This window comes from Maylandia zebra, linkage group LG23 (genome assembly GCF_041146795.1).
Source record: "Maylandia zebra isolate NMK-2024a linkage group LG23, Mzebra_GT3a, whole genome shotgun sequence".
In the NCBI taxonomy this organism is placed as follows: domain Eukaryota; kingdom Metazoa; phylum Chordata; class Actinopteri; order Cichliformes; family Cichlidae; genus Maylandia; species Maylandia zebra.
Window position 1 is genome coordinate 19,511,880 of NC_135188.1, and position 21,210 is coordinate 19,533,089.

Below are 21,210 nucleotides of genomic sequence, written 5' to 3' on the forward strand. Positions count from 1 at the left end.
GCAATATAGGAGATACCACTCTGCCATGGACGGATCACCTCTCAGGAACATACTGCCGACCCCTGCCTCCTTCACGCAGGAGATGCTACAGGAAACGGGGCAAGCAGAGCGGTGTCCGTGTCCGCATTAAGGCTTACCTAAAGGCACATTTTGTAGCTGGCTTCGACGTCGATGTGGATGCTTTCTGCCTTCCCTCGACCTTCTGGGAGCAGTTTACCCTTAGGTTGTTCAGGCATCGATGGATTTGCCATGTTGAGTCACAGGCCTGCCCTGCCAACCCAGTGGTTTATTCACTGGCCCGGTGTTGGATTAGGGCTCCTAATGGGCTCCTTCCAATTGTCACTCGGCGTCTTTGACTCGGAGGCGCTATTAAATGTTAGGTCGCTGACGAATAAGACATTTATTGTGAGCGATCTTTTTACTGCTACAGGTTTGGATTTATTATTCATGACGGAAACATGGATTTGTCCTGGTGAGTCTTTTCCTTTTTCAGAGATTGTTCCTCCGAATTGTGCCTTTTTTAGCTCGCCGAGACCTTCCTGCAGGGGGGCAGGACCTTCAGTGGTCTTTAGGAATAAATTCTGAGTACGACACCTGCCCTCCGCTATGTTCCCTAGCTTCGAAGCTCAAGTGCTGGAACTTGCTGGTCCCCCCCTGACTCTCTGTGTTGTGATTTACCGTCCCTCGAAATATAATAAGACTTTCATTAACGATTTTGCTGACCTTTTAGCATCTCTTTATTTAAATTATGATCGTGTTCTTATCACTGGCGATTTTAACATTCACATCCAGTGGGTTAATGCACCTACCCACTTCAAAGGACATACCCTTGATTTTTTCTTATGGACTGGACATCTGTATCAGGGACATCAGCAACATCGGAATCTCTGACCACTTCCCAGTCATCTTTGATGCTGTTATGCAAAATGGTCCAGGACTTTGAGGGTCCTCGACGTCTTGTGCGCATAATCAATCCTGTGACTGTGGCTGAATTTTTGGCTGCTTTCTCCAAATCTGTTTTTCCTGACATTGATCGTTCTACACCCTCTCCAGTTGATGATTTTGCTAACTCCTTCCTCTCTACATGCTCTTCTTTACTGGACGTTGTGGCCCCTATAAAGCTAAAACAGCTTAGAAGCTGCCCTCAACCATGGTTAAATGACTCTTTACATGCTTTACGATGCATTTGCTGCCAAGTTGAAAGGCAGTGGAAAAAAGATAAGCTCCAGGTGTCTTTTGACATCCTTCGCAGGACCCGCCTGGAATTATAGAAATCAGTTAGGCAGGTTTCCTGTCAGCTGTCATTACGGATAACAGTCACAATCCACATTTTTTATTTAAAACCTTTAACTCATTGATTAATCCCTGTCCTGTAACACCTAGACTGGCTTCCTTAGCACTTTGTGAAGAATTTTTAAATCATTTTACAGGCAGAATCTTATCTCTAAGAGTCTCGCACCCCCCTGTGATGAGTCAGGCGCCAGCTTTACGATGCTCCACTAACCTCAATCAGTTTTATCCAGTTTCACTCCCCACTCTCAGGGGTATAATTGATCACCTGAAAAACACAAACGCTGTTCATGACATCCTTCCATCTTGCATTATTAAAGATGGGTTTAACATTATCGGGCCCTGTATTTTATCTCTAATGAACCTGTCATTGTTACCGGGCTATGTTCCGGCTGCCTTTAAACACGCTGTAGTGCAACCTATACTCAAAAAGAGCTGCCTCGGTCAGAATGATCTCGCTAACTTTAGACCTATTTCCAAACTCCAATTTCTGTCTTAAGTCCTAGAGAAGATTGTTCACTCCCAACTCCAAACTTATTTGGATGCAAATAATATCGGGGAAAATTTTCAGTCGGGGTTTAAGCCACGCCACAGCACGGAAACAGCATTACTGAGAGTCTTTCATGACCTTCTCTCAATTGCTGACTCAGGGCGCCGTGTGGTCTTAGTTTTGCTTGATTTGTCCTCTGCTTTTGATTTGGTGGACCATAATGTCCTTCTAATGAGGCTTGAGCATCTGGTGGGCATCACGGGCAGTGCCCTTAAATGGTTTAAATCTTATCTATCAGAAAGGTCCTTTTCTGTCACGATGGCTACCTATGTAACAGTGTTTATGTGGCATTCCACTTGCCACAAATGTCAGTGTAATGGGGAAACAGCGCCCCCTATCGGTTTGGCTGGTTAGGTGAGGCTGGCTGCAGTAATCGCTGCCAGTCTGACGTAGCCATACGAGAGGTGAGTTGTATTGTTCCACACACAATGTAGCTAAGTAGTACAGACACATAAAAGATGTTTGATTAACTGATGGGCACCGAGTGTACTAAGGGCGCAGTGGACCAGCGTCCTTAAGATAGCGTCCAGCTATCTTAAGGATCTCCTCAGCTTTTATACCCCTAGGAGAGCGCTTAGATCAGCAGGTCAAATGCTCCTGGTGCGAACTAGATCCCGCCTTAAGACCAGAGGTGGCCGCACATTCGCCTCTGTTGCACCCTACCTCTGGAATAATCTTCCTCAAGCTATCCGCACATCTGATTCAATTCAATCTTTTAAATCTCGATTAAAAACGTTTTTATTTAGCCTTGCCTTCCCTGCCTCCTAGACCCTGCATTTTTAACTGTACTGTAACTTATCTTTTTTGATTTTATTAATGTTTTTATGTTTTAACCTTCAGCCTCTCGGCTCGTGTCTACTATGCCTGGTATCATTGGTTAGTTATGTCTCCCACCTGTTAGTATATTCCATTTGTACTTATTTTATTATTTTATTTACTTGTATTTATTACTGCTCTTATTTGGTTTCTGTGAAGCACTTTGGCATACACCTTGTTTTTAAATGTGCTATATAAATAAAATTATATTGTATTGTACTCCCAGTTACCTCTCAACCTTGATTACAAGTACTTATTTTACCCTTTGATGGTATGAACATTTTCATTTGTCTGATTTAAATACTGAAAATTTTTCTAACTCTTCTCTCTCAGACTGAGACGGAGCTGTGGTTTCTTGCTGTTCCTCTGATGGTTTTTGTTCAGCCTGCAGGGATGATTTCACACTGTGGGAACTCTGAGAACAGGAGCAGTAGTAGATGGCTGAATGAATGACTTTAACTGTTTTGAGCTCCAACGCCCAGCTGTTCTGTTTTACCACAGCAGAGAAATCATTCTGCTGAGGGTGGTTGTAGTCTGAAGTGATCGCACCAGTGCGTCTGTTAATACCAATAATCACTCTGAATTTGTCACTGACTTTGTTCTGGTACCAGTATACAACTGCAGTGCTGCACTGGTCAGTTCTCCCACAGCTGAAGGAGACACTTTCTCCAGCTCTCCTGGTCAGAGTCAAATCATTTTGAATCAGCTCTGTGGCCATGGTAAACAGCGCTGCAGAGACACACATAGGTTAGTATGTCAACGTTTGTTACAGAGGGTGTGTTCTTGTTTGAATAAAATCACTCACCTGAGCTCAGGCAGCACAGAGCAGCAGCTTGGAGGAAAAACATTGTGTGCAGTGATGTTTCTTCAGCTGAATCTGAAGAGAAGTGGCACTGTGACAGAGCAGAGGCCAAACAAGTATTAATAAGATACTGTTTGAAATCATGTGACGAGGCTCACGTGATTTCAAACGGGTCCTCAAACCACCCTGCAGCTGAAGATCATACAGCTGCTGATTAACAAGTGATGCAGTCTTGTAATTTTTCCACTGAATCTGAGGCGTGAAGAAGAATAATCATCAGTGTGAAAGTCTGAAAACTGCTTGTTTAGCCATGCGTGTAAACTACAGTGTCATAGAAAACATTTCTTCACACTATAACAACACAATAACATGTTTGTAGAAGATGTTTCAGTTCCACTTTTTATTTTCTTTACACATATGGATAATCGTTCCTGCATGAGTGATCTCTCTTCTGCCGATCTCTCTGTGGATTATTAGAGATGATTGATTTAATTTGAGGTGATTTCAGGAGTTCTGAAAAGTGTAACTTTGAAATATTATCATTAAAACCATCAACACTTTGTTTCTTTTTCTTCCTTTCTGTTAAGATAATAAGCAATTTGATTGAAAACCACTTTATTTAGTGGAAACATACTAGAGTAGAAAGCTTCCCACTGAGCTCTCGGCCTTCATTACAAATAGTCATTTCACTCTTTGCTGATATAAAGACTTCGATTTGTGTGATTTAAATGCTGAAATTTCTGTAACTCTGTTCTTGTGTCTCAGACTGAGATGGAGGTGAAAGATGTGAATGTGGGTTGTGGTTTCTTGCTTTTGCTCTGATGGTTTTTGTTCAGCCTGCAGGGATCATTTGTCACTGTGAGAACTTTTAGAGCAACAGCAATAGTAGGTGGCTGAATGAATGTCTTTAACTTTCTTTATCTCCAACTCCCAGCCGTCCTGTTTCTTTACAGCTGAGAAATCTTCTTCCTCGGGGTGGTTGTAGCCTTTAGTAACTGCACCATTTTTTGTGCTGATAGAAAGAAGCATTCTGAATGAATCTCTTGTGTCTTTCTTCTGGTACCAGTCTACAACTGCAGTGCTGCACTGGTCAGTTCCCCCACAGCTGAAGGAGACACTTTCTCCAGCTACCCTGGTCAGAGTTAAATCATTCTGTATCAGCTCTTCAGCCATAGTAACCATCGCTGTGAAGACACAGACAGGTTAGTCTTGGAGTTTGGTACAGATGTTGTGCTCTTGTTTGAATAAAATCACTCACCTGAACACAGACAGCACAGAGCAGCAGCTCGGAGGGAAAGCATCGTGTGCAGTGATGGTTTCTCTGGTGAACCTGGAGATAAGTAGAGCTCCAATGCAGCTGAGGCCAAACAAGGATGACTTATAAAATCACACAAGTACCACGTGTTTTCTAACAGATCCTCAAACCTCCCGTCAGACCCTGCAGGTGACAGATAACAGACAAGACTGCTACTGATCAACACTGAAGCTTCTGTGTGGTTTTAAACTGGTAAATAAGGCACAGGTAAACCTTGTGTTGTTATCCTGCAGATAAGGTAGAGACACTATTTACATTATAAGAAAAATAAGAATAGTCTCCTTTTAGGAGTTTGAGGATTGATTGATGGTGATTTATCCCCATCTGCTGGTGAAAAGGTTGCATTAAGTATCATCTTAATACTTCAATAATCACAGAGAAGCTTCATTGTATTACTAAAATTATTCACCCAGTGTGCTTCATACACATATGAACTTGAGTAACACTCCATTCTTAATCCATAGGGTTTAATATAATGTCTGCCCACCCTTTGTGGCTATAACAGGTTCAACTCTTAATGTAAGACTTTCCAAAAAAAAGGCATCTCAACATTGTCCGCACAAAAGAACAGCCATCCATTTGCTTATCCGTTTCAGGGTCGCGGGGGGCGCTGGAGCCTATCCCAGCTGTCATAGGGCTAGAGGCGGGGTACACCCTGGACAGGTCGCCAGTCTGTCACAGGGATAATACACAGAGACAGACAACCATTCGCGCTCACATTCACTCCCGCATTCACATCTATGGGAAATTTGGATTGATCAATTAACCTATCCCCACAAACTGCATGTCTTTGGACAGTGGGAGGAAGCCAGAGTACCCGGAGGGAACACGCGCAAACAAGGGGAGAACCAAAATGTTTTGGTATCCTGCAGCATTAAGAGTTCCTTTCACTGGAGCTAAGCACTTGGCACAAGCGTGATTTGTGAAGCACCTGACTTCACTAGCTGTTACAGGTAGGAGTTATGCACATGTCACTGCGGATCAGATCACCTGTGGATTATGTCCTCTGAAACCTCCCATTGATTGCTAGTATGTTTGTGTGGCATATGTTTAATTATTTTACTTGGTAGTAAACAATAGTGATGGACAAAGTGAGGTTTCGTGAGATACTGAAACAATTTAAACATTTGTGCTGGAATCGTGTTGAGGCCTCAAAACAATCCTAATGTCACAGTCCTTGGTTGGTGACCCAGTGTTTTGTGTTTTGAATTATTAATAGTCTTTGCTTTCATTATTATTTAGAATTTATAGTCTCTTGGTCTCATGTTTGATTACTCCCAGCTGTGCTCTCCTCCTGTGTCTCATTCCCTCGTTATCCCTCAGTGTATTTAAGCCCTGTGTCTTCCTCTGTTTGTTTGCTGGTTTGTATGTGTATCACCCGTGACATTTCCCATGTTCATTATGTTCTGTGTTCCCTGTTTCAGGTTTTTATGTTTCAGTTCCAGGTTTCTAGGTTCAGGTTTTTGTTCTTTTGTATTATATTTGTAGGTGCTCCCACTTTAAGTTTTATTTAGTTTAGGTTTTATTCGTGCTCTGCTTTTGTTTGTTTCCTGTCCCCGCTGCAAATAAAAGCGTGTTCACAGTTAAGTTTGTTATCAATGTCTGCACTTGGGTCCTATTTCTCTCCACTCCATACGTCTGCCAAGGCAGCCGTGACACTGAAACCATCTCCACAGTGATACATGCTGGCCAATTTGGAACAGGGCCTTCAGTACAACTTGAAGACGCTGTTCTGTGAAACAATGATGCAGACAGGCAAAAGCTCCAAACAAAACTACTTATTACATCAGACTGTCAGTAATTATGAGAGAAATTCTAAAACATGGCCAGAAAAATATTGGGACTGCTAAAGACAACAAGCTGTGACTGTAGTGATCAGTGTGCTTCAGCAACATCCTCCCTCTGTGAACATTCATGATAGTCACAATAAATCCATTGATAAAGTCAAACATACAGAGAACAGACTGCTGTGTTCACTGTAATAACCACACAGGTTTACAGATGCTTTTTTTTTTTTTTTTAGCTCAGTCGGTTTGTTTCTTCCTCACAGCCCTCAAACTTGGTTTGGTTGATTTTTAAGTTTTCTAAATGTCTGTGTCATCAACTTTGTTCTACACACTGGCAAGAAAAGCTAGAAGCTGGCACAGTGTTAGGTTTTAATATATATGTATGTATTTTTAATAAATTAAATATATATATATATATATATATATATATATATATATATATATATATATATATATATATATATATATATATATATAGTTAAATGAAAAAAAAGACTTAATTCCTTCTTTACTAAAAGGCAACGTTTATCCCATTCTGATCAATCGTAACAGTCAATTTGATCAGAACATATTAAAATCTTCCTCTAGTGAAGGACCTTTGAACCTTCCCACTGCTGTGGATGCTGTGTGTCCTGTAACACTGTGTGATGTTTGTTTACTGTGAGTCTGGAGTTTGGGTCATAGTGAAGCTGCTTGTGTTGTCTATGAGATATTCTCAGCTGAAGGGTCAGTGGGAATAAAAGACACGAAACAAAAAACTCGTTTGCCATGAAAACTGTTCAGAAGTAGATCAGCTGTATTCATGTGTTTTTCTAACATTTCTTTTAACAGTAAAATATTCTTTATGACTGCGCACTATGCGAGTAACAGGTTGCAGTGAAGGAAATGACATTTTCTCTTAAAAGTGAAAAAAAAAAACTACAGAGCAAATGGAGTCAGAGCTGAAAACTGTTTTTTAAATCCACATTTGTAATAATTAAAAGCGACAATATCAAAAACACAAATTCAGTAATTGCAAATGACTGTAGTGCAGTGTCTGGAAGCAGCAGGTACACCACCTGTTTAAACTGGGGCACGAAAACCTCGTTCAGTCGTGGTCATGTGACCTGGTATTTTGAACCAAGCTTCGGAGCAGTGTCTTTAAACATCTGAGCTTCACAAGCTCGACTCAGTGCCAAAACATTTGTTTCGAGCTTCCCATCCCCAGTAAACAGGTGTGTTTAAGGGTTGTAGCTGCAGAAGCCTCCTATTGGCCACGTAGCTTGCACATTGGGCGACTCAGTTTGATCGGTATGTATCTTTGATTTGTCGCCATCTCAGCATAAGTTCTTTCACAGTCATCTTTTTACTGTAAATGCTAATTCTACGATGCATTACAGGAAGTCTGGGCCTGAGTGGGTGGTTTCAAAGCTGTTGCAGCAGAACCGCTACTGCTTGCGTTTACAGAAGTGCTGCTTTGTCATTTTTTGCCTTGTTTTTGCCTTCTCACTAGATCTGCCTGCAACACACTTGTTCAGGTTTTTAGAAAAGCCTTTGAGCCCTATGTGGAATATATGGAAGCATCATATTGTACTGAATTATCAACTTAGAGCAGTGGTATGTAGAATAATTTAGAATAGTATTATAAAATTATTAATTTGTTTTGTGTTCGTACATTTGGGTTCTGAATGTTTGATATGTAGATTTGCTTTTGTGTTACAATGAGTTGGTGATTTTTCTGTACATGTCCTCATCTGGCATCCCATTCACCCTCTGGTAAGATACAGCTGTGAATTTGCAGTACACGTACAACTGAATCATTGCTTCTTTATATCTGATATTTTTAATAGCTGTCAATAAACTGTTGTTTTATACTGAACCACATCTCTGTCTGAAGTATAGTGGACCTGAGATCCTTCTTGATAATTATTATAGTTTCTAACTAAATATTCGGTGAAATTCCCAGGATAGCGTAGTCGGATTTTCCCTATGATTGTTAACACTTTGGAGCTCCTCTGCCACCATTCTAGTGTTACACGTGTGACATCACTGGTTCCTTGCTCTCTTCCTCATTATTCTCACCTCCTTGTGCTGTCGTATTGTCTATAATGTAATGTTTCTCCATAGTTCATGGTAAAAACCTGTCCAGCTGTTCTGTCCACTCTCCTGCCACCAATTAGATGACATGTCTTGTTTAAACTACTGATTAACATACATAGACAATTTGAAGGTTTTATTCATGTTTTTCTCTTTGTTTGAAAAGCAAACTGTCGTTACTTTGTTCTTCTCACTGCAGCGTTTCAGCTTCCTCTGGCTCACACTGCTGTCTGACTGCATTCAGCTGACAGTGAAATGAAGCAGAAAAGAAGCAGCTGATATTTGTACAGCACACATGATGGAAATGAGGATTTCAGTTGATGTGCACATGAATGATTTGTGTTTCCTCTGCAGATGAAGGTAGAAAGTGTGTGTGAGCTGATGTGGATGTGAAGTCAACAGCATGGGTCAGTGTGTGGGAAGAGAGCAAGCTCAAAGGTGAGATGACCATCTCTAACTGTGCATGACTCTTCTCCATGTCACAGCTCAGCACTCACATCTCTGCTCCATCATTATTCACAGGAACCAACCTGTACATCCAGATAGACATAGAGTGAGGATTCAAGCTGTACCCGACTATGAGGCTTTAACCATTCGCCAAACTGGGTGATGTATTCTGTTTCTTAATGTTGTGTCTGACCCAGTGTTTTTTTCTCTGAATAAATTAGGAGAAGGTGTTCCTGTAATGATTATTTATTTTTATATTAGTTATTATATAACTATTGTATTTTAGAGGATAGACTCTTGTCAGTGATATGAATTTTTTAGTTTTATTTGGTCCACCAAAGCTGACATTTTTGTCTTATTTTTTTTTTCATTTCCCTTAGGTTCTATTCAATTATTTAAATTTTCAGTTAATTTTACAAAAATATGCATTTAAATAAGAGTTTTATTTCTCTCTCGTACCTTTGATTTCAGCGTCCCTCAGGTTGTACCGACAATCTAAAAAGAAAAAAAAAGATAATGTGTGTCTAAATGTTGTTTTGACTCAGTGTCTGTGAATAAATCCTTCATCATGTTTAATGTCAGCTCAGCTCTTTTTCACACACATTTCCATGTTCATATGTGAAGCGGTGTGTGTTGGAGTGTTTCCACAAACACAGCAGTCAGAGTGTAAAGAATGGATGTTGTTGGAGGTGTTTCTGTAATGAAGAGGCTGAGTGTCTGTAGGACTCCAGTAAGGAGGAACTTCCAATCAGGTGTTCCAGGTGTTGCTGGATGGAGGAGGGAAGCATTAATATGATTGTGATGGCATATGAACGGTGCGTTGTCCTGTTGCAATATTTGACTTTATACTTGGGATTTAACAGGAAGCTACTAAGAATATGGGAGAAATATACTCTGTCCTGTTAGTCCCTGTCAGTACTCTTTCGGCTGCATTTTGGATCAACTGAAGGTTTTTCACTAAGTTTTTAGTGCATCCTGATAATAAGGAATTACAGCAGTCCAGGCTAGAAGTAGTTTCATAGCCTCACCCTGAGATGAGATGTTTCTAATTATAGTAATATTAAATATTAATGAAATGACAGGAAGCAGTCCTACATATTTGTTTAATATGCACACTGAAGGACACCTCATACTCAACATGGTGTCTAATGATATGCTTGCTCTGGATGGCATTACGTTATTAACACTGTGAGGAATCTTTAAGATTGTATTTTTGGCCCAAGTATGAAAAATCATATTTTATATTCTGAATTTAGATAACATTTACGAGAAGGAAATTAAATTAAATTCAGTTATTTGTCTTTAAGACATACCTGCAGTTTAACTAATGGATTTCTGTGTAACTGGGGACCAATGGAAGTGCAATGCAGTGTTTTCTAATAATATATGAGATCAGGGAAGCATGTATGATGTAAAAAGTATTCTAGTCTGTGTTAGTACTTTGTAATGATCACGGATGTCAGCTGTTTTACTTTGTTGTAAAGATTATTTATTGTGTTTATTTTTACCAGGGGGTGGGGGCAAACCAGAGATTCACTATATGGATCAATTGGCACAAGGTAATTTAAACCAATGTGAAATGAAATAAGAACAAAATGTTTTTCTCCAGACTGTTGTTAGTCCAAGTTTAAAATCTCGCATTTCATCTATAAAACCACTAATGTGATGAACCACCACTGCTGTGTCACCAGCAAACTTCAGCAGCAGGATGGTGTCTGTCAGCAGTGAGATACACACAAGCAGATTCATTATGTTTAAAAATGATCAATCCAAATAATATGAAAGCTACAAATATGCTCTAAGTGCGATGTTTCCAAAGCTATAGCATTAACATAAAATAATAAGTAACATAACATATTAAATAACCATGAGAGCATGAAAGTAGTAAAAACATGAGCTGTCACTATACTGATGTTTTTACTCCTGTTTGTCTGTATTTCTGTTGTTTCTTCTTGTACTGTCAAACAAGTTTTCTGGTTAGGATTGGATGGCAGTGATTAATGTTTGATGTCAGCCATGATATTTATTGTCGCAAAAAACATAGCAGCACTACAGGGCATCTCTAATCTTAATGGACCTTTTGTGTGTTTATTTGTTTATTTGTTTATTTATAAGGAACCCCATTAGCTTCCACAACAGTGGTTGCTAGTCTTCCTGGGGCCCAAGCCATCAAATATCTCCAAATAAAATGTTACAACAATTAGATCTACAGTAAAGTTTTACAATACTGAAATGTAAACATGTGAATATTAAAAATTATATAAAAGCAGAAAAACAAAACAAAACACTCAAACAAAATACACAATTTCCATTACAAGTGATATTACCCTCTACAATTTTTTACAAATACATTAAAAACTGCCTAAATAGGCTTTTAGGTGATTTTTAAAATTATGAATTGAAGCCAATTCTCTTATTGCCTCAGGCAACTTATTCCACTGAAACGATGCTCTGAATATAACAGAGTTTTTCAAAAAGTTACTTTTAACACGAGGAATTACTAAATTGTGGTTGGTTGAGAATCGTGTGGCATGATTATGAATTTCATCTGGATACTGCAACTGAGCGCAAAAAAAGTGTGGTGTGTTTAACAGTATTGTTTTCTTTAAAAATACAAGTAAGCCATAGTATAATCTAGCTTGTACAGAAAGCCAAGAAAGTTTATCATGCATTTTGTCAATACTTGTATAGTATGAACACCTTAACACTAATCTGGCCGCCCTATTTTGGACTAACTGAAGTCTATTCAGATCTGTCTTATTAGCTGCAGACCAGATGATTGAGCAGTACTCTAGATGAGATAATACTAATGCGTTAATGACATCTTTCATAACTGAAGAAGTAATATAAAAGGAGCATTTCCTAGCTATAGCTATGCCCTGTCCCATTTTCTTAATAACAGAATTGATGTGCTGAGACCATGAAAGGTGGTGGTTTATGGTAACACCAAGTAATTTAATCTGGGTGACCTGTTCTAATGCCGATCCAGCTATGGAAAGATTTAGTTGTGGACTGTTGATTAAGCGTGCTCTACTTCCTATTAACATGGATTTGGATTTAGTCACGTTTATAATCATGTTGTTTTTACTTATCCAATCAAACACGTTCAGCAAATCTAGTTGTAATACGCTTGTCAATTCAGAGTGGCTACTGGCTGAATAAAACATGGTGGAATCATCAGCGTACATTACAAGATGAGATTTATCCAGAACATACGGCAAATCATTTGTAAAAACTGAGTAGAGAAGTGGACCGAGGCAGCTGCCTTGGGGTAGACCACAGTTCATTTCGCGGCCCTCCGAGAAATAACCATTATAATAAACCTTTTGCCTTCTTCCAGACAGATAACTTTCCATCCAGCACAAAGCAGCTGGTGAAAATCCATAACATTTTAGTTTATCTATCAGTAGATCATGATTTATTAAATCAAATGCAGCACTAAAATCCAGAAATACCACCCCGGCCAAATTCCCTTTATCTAGGTATTTGTACCAGATATCTGTCATGTGAATGAGAGCTGAACTGGTGGAATAACCAGGTTTGTAGGCATGTTGAAACTGAGTGAGTAACTGATTTTCTATTAGATAATGTTGAATTTGTTCGTAGACAATCCTCTCCATAATTTTACTTAAAATGGGTAGCAGACTGATAGGTCTGCTGTTGACACCATTAAAAATGTCATTCTTGTTTTTAGGAATCGGAATTATTTTCGATTCTTTCCACTGCAATGGAAATAAGCTGCATGCCAGAGATTTATTAAATATGTGACATATAGGAAGGGACACAAACTTGGCTGCAACTTTGAGCAGTTTACTGTCTATGTTATCAGAACCGGAGGATATATCGTCAGGAAGTGATGTCAATAAGCGCTCTACCATCTGCACGTTCACTGCCTCAAACTTAAATTGGCATAGTTTATTATTCATGATAACATCCTGTATAAGACGACGTGATAAGGTGGGATCGCCTTTGCTCATATTAGATTTTAAATTTGTTATTTTATTGCTGTAATAATTCACAAAATAATTGGCAATAATAATTGGTTTTTCACTAAGTTTTTAGTGCATCCTGATAATAAGGAATTACAGCAGTCCAGGCTAGAAGTAGTTTCATAGCCTCACCCTGAGATGAGATGTTTCTAATTATAGTAATATTAAATATTAATGAAATGACAGGAAGCAGTCCTACATATTTGTTTAATATGCACACTGAAGGACACCTCATACTCAACATGGTGTCTAATGATATGCTTGCTCTGGATGGCATTACGTTATTAACACTGTGAGGAATCTTTAAGATTGTATTTTTGGCCCAAGTATGAAAAATCATATTTTATATTCTGAATTTAGATAACATTTACGAGAAGGAAATTAAATTAAATTCAGTTATTTGTCTTTAAGACATACTTGCAGTTTAACTAATGGATTTCTGTATAACTGGGGACCAATGGAAGTGCAATGCAGTGTTTTCTAATAATATATGAGATCAGGGAAGCATGTATGATGTAAAAAGTATTCTAGTCTGTGTTAGTACTTTGTAATGATCACGGATGTCAGCTGTTTTACTTTGTTGTAAAGATTATTTATTGTGTTTATTTTTAGCAGGGGGGGCCAAACCAGAGATTCACTACATGGATCAATTGGCACAAGGTAATTTAAACCAATGTGAAATGAAATAAGAACAAAATGTTTTTCTCCAGACTGTTGTTAGTCCAAGTTTAAAATCTCGCATTTCATCTATAAAACCACTAATGTGATGAACCACCACTGCTGTGTCACCAGCAAACTTCAGCAGCAGGATGGTGTCTGTCAGCAGTGAGATACACACAAGCAGATTCATTATGTTTAAAAATGATCAATCCAAATAATATGAAAGCTACAAATATGCTCTAAGTGCGATGTTTCCAAAGCTATAGCATTAACATAAAATAATAAGTAACATAACATATTAAATAACCATGAGAGCATGAAAGTAGTAAAAACATGAGCTGTCACTATACTGATGTTTTTACTCCTGTTTGTCTGTATTTCTGTTGTTTCTTCTTGTACTGTCAAACAAGTTTTCTGGTTAGGATTGGATGGCAGTGATTAATGTTTGATGTCAGCCATGATGTTTATTGTCGCAAAAAACATAGCAGCACTACAGGGCGTCTCTAATCTTAATGGACCTTTTGTGTGTGTCTTCTTGATGACAGCCATACAGAAAGGCTTAGCTTAGTCACACAGCGCTCCAGTATTCCCCCAGAGAGGAGAGGTAAGAGGACACACACACCTACACACCTTAGCTATAATGCATGTAGACGGCAATGCAATCTAATTAATTAATATTCCAGCATTTGTACAGTACCATAACAATAGCATACATAGGAATGTGAGTTTTTATGAAATATAATATACTGTCATGGTGAGCTGTGTGGCAGGCAGGGGTTGGATCCGAACAGAGGATTCTACTAAAATAGGACAAACTAAGAATAAAATACACCAATACTTAATGAAAGAAACAAAGACAAACTAAGGCTAATGATCTTGAACTCGACAAATCAGAATCAGAATCAGAATACTTTATTGATCCCTGGGGGAAATTATTTTTTGTTACAGTGCTCCATTTTAAACCAACATTAAGACAAGACAGACAATACGCTAACTAAGAATAGTACAATATATACATATATATACATACATACATAAGTCACTTATAAATAAATAGTTGGAAAAGAAACATGTGTAGTTGTAGCAGCAAACAGTGTGTTAAGTGGATGCGTTGTACAGGGAGATGGCCACAGGCAGGAATGATTTCCTGTGTCGTTCAGTGGTGCTTTTCGGTAATCTCAGTCTCTCACTGAACGAGCTCCTGTGACTGACCAGCATGTCATGGAGTGGATGGGAGGTGTTATCCAACATTGTCTTTATCTTGGACAGCATCCGCCTCTCCGACACCACCTTGAGGGAGTCCAGCTCCATCCCCACAACATTGCTGGCCTTACGGATGAGTTTATTAAGTCTGTTGGCATCTGCGACCCTCAGCCTGCTCCCCCAGCATGCAACAGCATAGAGGATCGCACTGGCCACAACAGACTCATAGAAAATCCTCAGCATTTTCTGGCAGATGTTGAAGGACCTCAGTCGCCTCAAAAAATAGAGACGACTCTGGCCCTTCCTGTAAAGTGCTGTGGTGTTTTTAGCCCAGTCCAGTTTATTGTCAATGTGTACTCCAAGGTATTTATAGTCCTCCACAATGTCAACACTGACCCCCTGGATTGAAACAGGGGTCTAGTGTTTCCTGGTCTTCCTGAAGTCCACGATCAGTTCCTTGGTCTTTGCCACGTTGAGCTGCAGATGATTCTGCTCACACCACGTGACAAAGGAGTCGACCACAGCCCGGTACTCTGTCTCATCATCCCTGCTGATGCATCCAACCACCGCAGAGTCATCAGAAAACTTCTGAAGATGGCAGGTCTCTGTGCAGTGGCTGAAGTCTGTGGTGTAGAGGGTGAAGAGGAAGGGGGAGAGGACAGTCCCCTGTGTTGCTAATCACCTTGTCAGACACACACTGTGGGAGACGTACATATTGTGGTCTTCCTGTCAGGTAATCAACAATCCAGGACACCAGAGAAGCATCCACCTGCATCGCTGCTAACTTATCACCCAGGAGGGTCGGCCTGATGGTGTTGAAAGCACTGGAAAAGTCAAAAAACATGACCCTCACAGTGCTCGCCGGCTGGTCCAGATGGGTGTAGACACGATTGAGCAGGTAGATGATGGCGTCCTCTGTTCCGAGACGAGGCTGATAAGCGAACTGAAGGGGATCCAGATGTGGTCTTACTATGGGTCGCAGCTGGTCCAGGATGAGCCTTTCCAGGGTCTTCATGATGTGGGAGGTCAGTGCCACGGGCCTGTAATCCTGGGGGCCACTGGGACGAGGCGTCTTTGGTACAGGGACGAGGCATGATGTCTTCCACATCACCGGGACCCTCTGCAGACTCAGACTCAGCATAAACAGTTTATGAAAGACTCCACACAGCTGGGGGGCACAGGTCTTGAGGACAAGGGGACTCACTCCGTCTGGTCCAGCAGACTTGCCTGAGTGAAGTCTCCTCATTTGCATCTCAACCTGGTATTGAGTGAAGGTGATGGGTGGGGGAGGGGTGTCAGGAATCTCACAGGAGACAAACCTGAGAGCTTTAGACAACAATTCTGATGGCAAAAGAGCCAAACGGGACAGGCCAAAAAAGAAAAAAAAAAAAAAAAAGAAGTTATGACCTGCAGTCTATCTGGGTCAGATATAAACCAAGTTTAGGTGGAGTTTATTTTCGTTGTGCTGACTTTTTACAGTCAGTTACAATAACTCGTGCTGCGTGCTAGCTAGCATGACGGAGTTTCTATACAGCTGGGTGGGTGCTATGATGTTACTGATGGTGAACTTTATTTAATTCATAAGGTTAGTTAGTAGAGTTGCCAAATGTTCTGTAAAAAGACGTTATCGTCTCGTATTCAGAGAAAATATTACGCGTTTCATGTTGAGGTGAAAAAGAACAGTTTGTCCCGGACTTCAGCTACAATGAAAAAGACACAAAGCTGGAGTTACTCTGTGTTTACGCTGCACAGCTGCCTCTTCTTCTCTCATTCTCTCCCTCTCTCTCCTGTTGCTACTTCAATCATGAAAGTGATCAATGATCAGCTGATCGGCTTTTCTCTCTTCTTTGTTTATCGTCCACTTTGCGCCAGAAACAGGAAACCAGTGGATGTCGCGCTAAACAACAGCAGCACGTTTAAGCTTGATCAGCTGTTGTTAGAATTTATTTAATATTAATTTCTAGTATCAGCTGATGTTTGCTGGAGCCACAGCTGTAAAGCTGCTGGTCATGATGTTGGTTTGGATATGTGGTGAGAGGGAAACATGAAGATGAAACCAGGAGATGTCCTTACTGAATCATCAGAGCTGTGATGGAGAAACAGGTTTACCTTTTAGGTGACATGAATGAGTTGAAGGGAAGTTATGAACTGTTTCTGAGAGACAAATAACACCAGGATCCTTTTCTAAGCAGCTGACAGCTGGTAACTGTGCAGGGGCGGGTCTAGCAAAGTTTTGCCAGGGGGCCAGGTAGGGCATTAACAGGGAGAGGGGGGCACAAAGTATGCCGGCTTGTACACATACACGAGAGACACGAGAGTTCTTCTTTACTGATGTTTACTGTGCTTCTCTTAACGTACAGGTACACCGTAGAACTGGTGAATACAAATGTACAAGAAAATTATATTTCAGCATTAAAACATATTACAATATAAAATTCACAAAATATAAACAAACATACCACTTTGGCCTGCAAGTAGACAAACCGGTGTAACTGGAACTTAGGGCTTATTTCTTCTTTCTTAGCTTGACTTTTACACGGCTAGACCGTCACCATGCGCAGCTTCTCTGACTTTTTTCCAAAACAGGAAGTGACCTCTGCCCTTACCTTATATTTACAAAATTAACCGGCTATTTTCCATGTATCAAATTAACTGTACACCAATCCGGTAGGCAAAAAAGGAAAATGTTAACATGCTCAACACAAAAATAAAACATACAAAATAAAATGAGTTAGTTACATTATCATTACAAGAGCTCCGCCTAGTGGTCAAATACTAACATTTCACCAACTGTTACACTCCCACCATCACACTATCGCAACAGCATGTGTGATCCTAAAGGAATTTGACCCAACAATGAACTTAGCGAAGGTTAACCAATAAACATTATGTTGAGTCTTTACTCTGCTTCAAGTAAAAGTATAGTCTTATGTATGGGTCTCTCTAAAATCGTCTTAGTTGTGTGCTTCCCCTTATTGTCTCTAGTAGAGTCACCGATGAGAAGCTTAACTTGTCTGACTCTGCCGTCAGCTCCTGGAGTGACTTCCACAACTTTGGCGAGTTTCCATTGATTTCTTGGAAGACAGTCTTCTTGTAATAACACAATGTCATTTATTTTTGCATTTCTTCTGTTTTTATTCCATTTGCTTCTCTGTTACAAGTTTAACAGATATTCCTTTCTCCACCTTGTCCAAAATACATTCGCCAAATATTGTACTCGTTTCCATCTTTTCTGGAGGTAGAGATCTTCTTTAGCGAATTCTCCAGGTGGTGGTGAGATCACTGCTGACTTCATCGTCAAAATATGGTTGGGTGTCAACGGCTCCAGTCCTACAGGGTCGTTGATAGACTCTACAGTTAGTGGTCGACTGTTTACTATTGCCATAGCTTCATACATGAACGTTCTCAATGATGAAGTGTCTAATCTTGAAGCTGACTGGTCAAGAATGGATTTCAGAACATTTCTTATTGTCCGAATCTGCCTCTCCCAGACTCCTCCCATGTGGCTAGAAGCAGGTGGGTTGAAAACGAAAGTTATTCCCAGCTCTTTGACTTTCTCTTGAGTTGCTTGCGTTAGAAGCTCGTTTCTTGCACCGATAAAATTGGTGCCTTGATCACAATGCAGCTGACCTACGTTGCCACGTATTGCTATGAAACAACGGAGTGCATTGAGAAAACAGTCTGCACTGAGATCATCTAGAACTTCTATATGTATAGCTCTCGAGCACATACATGTAAACAAGAGTCCATATCTCTTCAAGTCTTTCCTCCCTTCTTTTACACAGAATGGTCCGAAGCAGTCCATACCGCTGTATGTAAATGGAGGGGTAGCTTCCAGTCTTTCTGGTGGCAGGTCTCCCATCCTTTGTTCTTGATTGCCTTTCCTGTACTTTCTACATTTGACACATTTGTATATAAATGACGATACTTCAGTACTGCAGCCAATTACCCATATGCCATTGGACCGTATCTCATTTACTGTCATCCCTCGGCCTTGATGATGCGTCTTCTCATGAAAATGTTTGATGAGCAGGTGCGACACATGATGTTTCTTTGGCAGAATGGCTGGGTGTTTGATGTTGGGATGGATTGATGCTTTTGTAAGTCTTCCTCCTACCCTCAAGATATTGTGTTGATCAAGGAATGGACTTAACTGAAGTAGTTTTGAGTGAGATGGTCTGACTTCCTCCTTATCCTTTATGATCTTAATTTCCTTTCCAAATGCTTCTTGTTGAACTGTCTGTACGATGAACTCCTCGGCTTCTTTCCTTTCTTCCAACGTAGTACTTTCATTGGACATTTACTTTGAGTTCTTTGCATACTTTACACGTCGTCTTAATCTTGCTATTGCTTTCACAACTCTCGTCCAATCTGAGAATTTTTCCAGTCGTTCTAAAATGGATTTCTCTTCTTTTGCCTTAACTGCGAATACTGTTGTGACTTTGAGTTCTGGATCTTCGATACTGATCTCTTTCACTTTAGCACCTTCTTGTGGTAGTTCCTTTTGCCATAAAAAACTTGGTCCTGTGAACCAGTTGGACTGTACTAGTTCTTTTGTCATGACTCCACGTGATGCGTGATCTGCAGGATTTTGTTCAGAGGCAACATATCGCCATTGACTTGGTTCTGTACTTGATCTGATTCTCTGTATTCTGTTACCAACGAATACATGAAAGCGCCTTGCGTCGTTGTTAATATAACCAAGGACAACTTTGGAATCAGTCCAGTAGTACACCTGAATATTTTGGATCTCCAATTCTCTCTTTAGAAAGTCAGCTGCTCTCGTAGCTACTACAGCCGCAGAAAGCTCCAATCTTGGGATGGTTGTCACTTTAGTAGGAGCGACTCTTGCTTTACCCATCACAAGAGTGCACTGTACTTCTCCAAACTTGGTCACTGTTCTCAAGTATGAGCACACACCATAACCGGTTACACTGGCATCAGAAAAGCTGTGTAACTCATACTGCTTCACTTGGTCAGATGTTGATGGGACATAACAACGTGATATCTTTATGGAGGACAGGTTCTGGAGGTCTCTGAGCCAAGCTTCCCATTGAGGCTTGAGATCTTCTGGAAGCGGCTCGTCCCAGTCCAGCTTTTCCTGACACATTCTTTGGAGGAGTTTCTTACCAACTAAAATGAACGGAGCGACGAATCCAAGTGGGTCGAATATTGAGGCCACTGTCGAGAGCACTCCTCTTCTAGTGAAGGGGTTATTCTTTACAATCACCCTGAATTGAAAGGTGTCTGAGCTTACACACCATTGGACCCCTAAGGCTCTTTCTATCTTTGGCTCTCCTAGTGCCAGATCCAGATCAGTTGCTCCTGCTACACATTCTTCCTTTGGGATAGCAGCAATCACTTCCTTGCTGTTGCTAATGAACTTGTGCAGGTGCAGCTTACCCGTGGCACACAGTTCTCTAGCTTCCTTTACAAGTTGAATAGCTTCTTGCACTGAATCCACACTCACCAAACCGTCATCCACGTAGAAGTTGCGTTGCATGAACTTCACCGTGGCTTCACTGAACTTATTTTCACCTTGCGCAGCGACATGCTTGAATCCAAAGTTTGCGCATCCTGGTGAAGATGCTGCACCAAACAAGTGGACTCTCATGCGAAACACTGATGTGGACTTTTCCATGTTACCATCCTCCCACCATAGGAATCGGAGGTAATCTTGATCCTTTGGGGCAACATGAAACTGGTGAAACATGCGCTCCACGTCACACATGACAGCTACACGTCCTTTCCTGAAACGACACAGAACTCCAACAAGAGTATTTGTGAGGTCAGGTCCTGACAGGAGATGCTCGTTGAGCGATGTATTCTGGAACCTTGCAGAGCAATCAAAGACGACGCGGATCTTATTTGGCTTCTGCGGATGGTAGACGCCATGGTGAGGAATGTACCATGCTGGTTGATTATTTAGCTCAGCCTCTGGCACTTTCTCTGCGTCACCTCTCTTTATGATGTCTTGCATGAAAGTCACGTAGTCCTTGTAGTAGCGCTCGTCTTTTCTGAGACGCCTTTCTAAACACTTCAGTCTGTGTTCTGCACAAAGTTTGTTGTTTGGCAAGTCAGGTCTTTCTTGTCTGAAGGGTAGTGGCATTTCAAAGTGGCCATCTTGCCTTTGTTTTATGCCTTCTTTTACTTTGGCTAGAAACAGTAGATCTTCTTGTGACATTGACTCTTCTTCAACACTTTTTTCAACAAAGTCCATCTCTAGCACATTAAGTATCTCGGCTGGAGTAAGTATTTCTTTGACTTTGTTTCTG

At 40.5% G+C, this 21,210-nt stretch overlaps 1 protein-coding gene and 1 long non-coding RNA gene across 2 annotated transcripts in view; one reads left to right on the forward strand and one right to left on the reverse strand.

Moving 5' to 3' along the window:
• The first annotated feature begins 4,459 nt into the window (after positions 1-4,459).
• The window catches only part of LOC143414923 (uncharacterized), a 39,784-nt gene continuing 23,033 nt past the window's right edge, over positions 4,460-21,210 (forward strand). Inside the window, exons 1-5 of the mRNA XM_076879951.1 lie at positions 4,460-4,660; positions 8,991-9,074; positions 9,159-9,242; positions 13,685-13,732; positions 14,278-14,336. The gene's annotated coding sequence lies outside the window, so the exon portion shown is untranslated. The remainder of the gene's footprint in view (positions 4,661-8,990; positions 9,075-9,158; positions 9,243-13,684; positions 13,733-14,277; positions 14,337-21,210) is intronic.
• Positions 17,254-18,065, reverse strand: LOC143414935 (uncharacterized). Its single transcript, XR_013095539.1, has 2 exons — positions 17,395-18,065; positions 17,254-17,308 (listed from the first exon to the last, which is right to left on the reverse strand). It is a non-coding gene; the product is annotated as an uncharacterized LOC143414935 (long non-coding RNA).